At 42.2% G+C, this 6000-nt stretch overlaps 1 non-coding gene across 1 annotated transcript; it reads right to left on the bottom strand.

The window, feature by feature from the left end:
- Positions 1-271: 271 nt before the first annotated feature.
- On the bottom strand, positions 272-379 carry LOC130942825 (small nucleolar RNA R71). The gene has a single exon (XR_009071374.1). It is a non-coding gene; the product is annotated as a small nucleolar RNA R71 (small nucleolar RNA).
- Positions 380-6000: the final 5621 nt, after the last annotated feature.

Genomic DNA, 6000 nt, shown 5'->3' with positions numbered 1-6000 from the left:
TCAATTAGTTTCTCTAATGCAACAGAATTGCAAGTTCCATGGACTTCCAATGGAAGATCCTCATCAGTTTTTAGCTGAATTCTTGCAAATCTGTGACACAGTCAAGACTAATGGGGTTGACCCTGAGGTCTATAGACTGATGCTATTCCCTTTTGCTGTAAGAGACAGAGCTAGGATATGGTTGGACTCTCAACCTAAAGAAAGCCTGGACTCTTGGGAAAAGCTAGTCAATGCCTTCTTGGCAAAGTTCTTTCCACCACAAAGATGGAGTAAGCTTAGAGTGGAAGTCCAAACCTTCAGACAGAAGGATGGAGAATCCCTCTATGAAGCTTGGGAAAGATACAAACAATTAATCAGAAAATGTCCTTCTGACATGCTTTCTGAATGGAGCATCATAGGTATTTTCTATGATGGTCTCTCTGAACTATCCAAGATGTCTTTGGATAGCTCTGCTGGAGGATCTCTTCATCTGAAGAAGACGCCTACAGAAGCTCAAGAGCTAATTGAGATGGTTGCAAATAACCAATTCATGTACACTTCTGAAAGGAATCCTGTGAACAATGGGACAAGTCAGAAGAAAGGAGTTCTTGAGATTGATGCTCTGAATGCCATATTGGCTCAGAACAAGATATTGACTCAACAAGTCAATTTGATTTCTCAAAGTCTGTCTGGAATGCAAAATGCACCAAGCAGTACTAAGGAGGCTTCATCTGAGGAAGAAGCTTATGATCTTGAGAACCCTTCAATGGAAGAGGTGAATTACCTAGGAGAACCCTATGGTAACACCTATAATTCTTCATGGAGAAATCACCCAAATCTCTCACGGAAGAATCAAGAGAGACCTCAACAAGGTTTCAATAATAATGGTGGAAGAAACAGGTTTAACAATGGCAAACCTTTTCCATCATCTTCTCAGCAACAGACAGAGAATCCTAAGCAGAACCCCTCTGACTTAGCAACCATGGTCTCTGATCTAATTAAAACCACTCAAAGTTTCATGAATGAAACAAGGTCCTCCATTAGAAATTTGGAAGGACAAGTGGGACAGCTGAGCAAGAAAGTTACTGAACTCCCTCCAAGTACTCTTCCAAGCAACACAGAAGAAAATCCAAAAGGAGAGTGCAAAGCCATCAATATGGCCGAATTTGGAGAGGAAGGGGAGGAAGTGAACGCCACTGAGGAAGACCTCAGTGGGCGTGCACTAGCCTCCAATGAGTTCCCCAATGAGGAACCATGGGAATCTGAGACTCAACATGAGACCATAGAGATTCCATTGGACTTACTTCTGCCTTTCATGAGCTCTGATGAGTATTCTTCCTCTGAAGAGGATGAGTATGTCACTGAAGAGCAAGTTGCTAAGTACCTTGGAGCAATCATGAAGCTAAATGACAAGTTATTTGGAAATGAGACTTGGGAGGATGAACCTCCTTTGCTCACCAAAGAACTGGATGACTTGTCTAGGCAGAAATTACCTCAAAAGAGACAAGATCCTGGGAAGTTTTCCATACCTTGTACCATAGGCACCATGACCTTCAAGAAGGCTCTGTGTGACTTAGGGTCAAGTGTAAACCTCATGCCTCTCTCAGTAATGGAGAAGCTAGGGATCTTTGAGGTACAAGCTGCCAAAATCTCACTAGAGATGGCAGACAACTCAAGAAAACAAGCTTATGGACTTGTAGAGAATGTTTTGGTTAAGATTGAAGATCATTACATCCCTACTGATTTCATAGTCCTAGAGACTGGGAAGTGCATGGATGAAACCATCATCCTTGGCAGACCTTTCCTAGCCACAGCAAAGGCTGTGATTGATGTTGATGGAGGTGAACTGATCATTCAAGTGAATGAAGAATCCTTTGTGTTTAAGGCTCAAGGATATCCCTCTGTCACCATGGAGAGGAAGCATGAAGAGCTTCTCTCAATTCAGAGACAAACAGAGCCCCCACAGTCAAACTCTAAGTTTGGTGTTGGGAGGCCACAACCAAACTCTAAGTTTGGTGTTGAACCCCCACACTCAAACTCTAAGTTTGGTGTTGGGAGGTTCCAACATTGCTCTGAGTATCTGTGAGGCTCCATGAGAGCCCTCTGTCAAGCTACTGACATTAAAGAAGCGCTTGTTGGGAGGCAACCCAATGATTATAATTTATATAGTTTCTTTTGTTATTTTATGTTTTTTGTAGGTTGATGATCATAAGAAGTCACAAAATCCATTGTAAAAGCAAAAACAGAATGAAAAACAGGAAGAAAAACAGCACACCCTGGAGGAAGATGCTGCTGGCGTTCAAACGCCAGTAAGCTTAGCAGTTGGGCGTTTAACGCCCAGTCTGGCACCATTCTGGGCGTTTAACGCCAGAAAGGGGCACCAGACTGGCGTTAAACGCCAGAAAAGGGCAAGAACCTGGCGTTAAACGCCAGGAATGGGCACCAGCCCGGCGTTTAACGCCAGAAATGGCTCAAAACGTGATTTTGAGCAACATTTGGTGCAGGGATGACTTTTCCTTGACACCACAGGATCTGTGGGCCCCACAGGACCCCCACCAACCCCACCACCACTCTCTCTCTTCTTCCCCCATTCACCAATCAACTCAATACCTCTTCCCCAAAACCCCTTCACCTATCAAATCCCATCTTTCTCTTCACCACTCACATCCATCCTTCATTAATCCCCACCAACCTCACCCTTCAAATTCAAACCACTTTCCCTCCCATACCCACCCAATATGGCCGAACCCCATCTCCCCTCTCTCCTATAAATACCCTTCTTCACTCCTTCATTCTCACACAACCAAAACACCACCATCTCACTCTTCCTCATTTCTTCTTCTTCTACTCTCTTCTTTCTTCTTTTGCTCGAGGACGAGCACACATTTTAAGTTTGGTGTGGTAAAAGCATTGCTTTTTCATAACCATTATGGCATCCAAGGCCGGAGAAACTTCTAAAAAGAGGAAAGGGAAGGCAAAAGCTTCCACCTCCGAGTCATGGGAGATGGATAGGTTCATCTCAAGGGTGCATCAAGACCACTTCTATGAAGTTGTGGCCTTGAAGAAGGTGATCCCCGAGGTCCCCTTTTCACTCAAAAAGGGTGAATATCCGGAGATCCGCCATGAGATCCAAAGAAGAGGTTGGGAAGTACTTACCAACCCCATTCAACAAGTTGGAATCTTGATGGTTCAAGAGTTCTATGCCAATGCATGGATCACCAAGAGCCATGATCAAAGTATGAACCCGAATCCAAAGAATTACCTTACTATGGTACGGGGGAAATACTTGGATTTTAGTCCGGAAAGTGTGAGGGTGGCGTTCAACTTGCCTATGATGCAAGGAGATGAACATCTTTACACAAGAAGGGTCAACTTTGATCAAAGGTTGGACCAAGTCCTCACAACCATATGTGAAGAGGGCGCACAATGGAAGAGAGATTCAAGAGGCAAGCCGGTTCAATTGAGAAGGCATGACCTCAAACCCGTGGCTAGAGGATGGTTGGAGTTCATCCAACGCTCAATCATTCCCACTAGCAACCGGTCCGAAGTTACTTTAGACCGGGCCATCATGATCCATAGCATCATGATTGGAGAAGAAGTGGAAGTTCATGAGGTCATAGCCCAAGAACTCTACAAGGTGGCGGATAAGTCCTCTACCTTAGCAAGGTTAGCCTTTCCTCACCTCATTTGTCACCTCTGTTATTCAGTTGGAGTTGACATAGAGGGAGACATCACCATTGATGAGGACAAGCCCATTACCAAGAAAAGGATGGAGCACACAAGAGACCCCTCTCATCATGAGATCCCTGAGATGCCTCAAGGGATGCACTTTCCTCCACAAGACTATTGGGAGCAACTAAACACCTCCCTAGGAGAATTAAGTTCCAACATGGGACAACTAAGGGTGGAGCACCAAGAACACTTCATTCTCCTCCATGAAATAAGAGAAGATCAAAGAATCATGAGAGAGGAGCAACAAAGGCAAGGAAGAGACATTGAGGAGCTCAAGCACTCCATAGGACCTTCAAGAGGAAGGAAGAGCCGCCATCACTAAGGTGGACCCGTTCCTTGATTTCCTTGTTCTTTATTCTTCTGTTTTTTCGAATTTTTATGCTTATGTTATCTATGTTTGTGTCTTATGATCATTATTGTCTTAGTGTCTATGCCTTAAAGTTATGAATGTCCTATGAATCCATCACCTTTCTTAAATAAAAACGTGCTTAATTGAAAAGGAAAAGAATTGCATGAATTCTGAATTTTATAACAGTTTACTTATTTTGATGTGGTGGCAACACTTTTGTTCTCTGAATGTATGCTTGAACAGTGCATATGTCTTTTGAATTTGTGGTTCATGAATGTTGGCTCTTGAAAGAATGATGAAAAAGGAGACATGTTACTGAGGATCTGAAAAATCATAAAAATGATTCTTGAAGCAAGAAAAAGCAGTGAATACAAAAAAAAAAAGAAGAAGAAGCAAACGAAAAAAAAAACCGAAAAAAAAAGAAAAGAGAAAGAAAAAGAAAGAAAAAGAGTTGTGATCCAAGGCAATAAGAGTGTGCTTAAGAACCCTGGACACCTCTAATTGGGGACTTTAGCAAAGCTGAGTCACAATCTGAAAAGGTTCACCCAATTATGTGTCTGTGGCATGTATGTATCCGGTGGTAATACTGGAAGACAGAGTGCTTTGGGTCACAGCCAAGACTCAATAAGTAGCTGTGTTCAAGAATCATCATACTTAACTAGGAGAATCAATAACACTATCTGGATTCTGAGTTCCTAAAGAAGCCAATCATTCTGAGTTCCAAAGGATAAAGTGAGATGCCAAAACTATTCAGAGGCAAAAAGCTAAAAGCCCCGCTCATCTAATTAATACTGATCTTCATAGATGTTTTTGGAGTTCATTGCATATTCTCTTCTTTTTATCTTATTTGATCTTCAGTTGCTTGGGGACAAGCAACAATTTAAGTTTGGTGTTGTGATGAGCGGATAATTTGTATGCTTTTTGGCATTGTTTTTAGTATGTTTTTAGTATAATCTAGTTAGTTCTTAGTATATTTTTATTAGTTTTTAATTAAAATTCACTTTTCTGGACTCTACTATGAGTTTGTGTGTTTTTCTGTGATTTCAGGTATTTTCTGGCTGAAATTGAGGGACCTGAGCAAAAATCTGATTCAGAGACTGAAAAGGACTGCAGATGCTGTTGGATTCTGACCTCCCTGCACTCGAAGTAGATTTTCTGGAGCTACAGAAGCCCAATTGGCGCGCTCTCAACGGCGTTGGAAAGTAGACATCCTGGGCTTTCCAGCAATATATGATACTCTATACTTTGCCCAAGATTTGATGGCCCAAACCGGCGTTCAAAGTCACCTACAGAAATTCCAGCGTTAAACGCCGGAACTGGCACCTAAATGGGAGTTAAACGCCCAAACTGGCACCAAAGCTGGCGTTTAACTCCAAGAGGAGTCTCTACACGAAAATGCTTCATTTGCTCAGCCCAAGCACACACCAAGTGGGCCCGGAAGTGGATTTCTATGTCATTTACTCATCTTTGTACACCTTAGGCTACTAGTTTTCTATAAGTAGGACCTTTTACTATTGTATTTTCATCTTTGGATTATTTTTAGATCCTTTGATCATCTTTGGACATCTAGTTCTTAGATCATTTGGGAGGCTGGCCATTCGGCCATGCCTAGACTTTGTTCTTATGTATTTTCAACGGTGGAGTTTCTACACACCATAGATTAAGGTGTGGAGCTCTGCTGTACCTCGAGTATTAATGCAATTACTATTGTTCTTCTATTCAATACCGCTTGTTCTTTGTCCAAGATATCACTTGTTCTTCAACTTGATGAAGGTGATGATTGACACTCATCATCATTCTCACCTATGAACAAGGTGACTGACAACCACTTTTGTTCTACAAGTAACCAAGGCTCTAGTGAATATCTCTTGGATTCTTTAATCGGAATCTTCGTGGTATAGGCAAGAACTGATGGCGGCATTCAAGAGAATCCGGAAGGT

The sequence above is a fragment of the Arachis stenosperma genome, chromosome 7, assembly GCF_014773155.1.
Source record: "Arachis stenosperma cultivar V10309 chromosome 7, arast.V10309.gnm1.PFL2, whole genome shotgun sequence".
NCBI lineage: Eukaryota > Viridiplantae > Streptophyta > Magnoliopsida > Fabales > Fabaceae > Arachis > Arachis stenosperma.
Note: the sequence above shows the minus strand (reverse complement) of the source record. Positions and strands in the feature narration are given on the sequence as shown.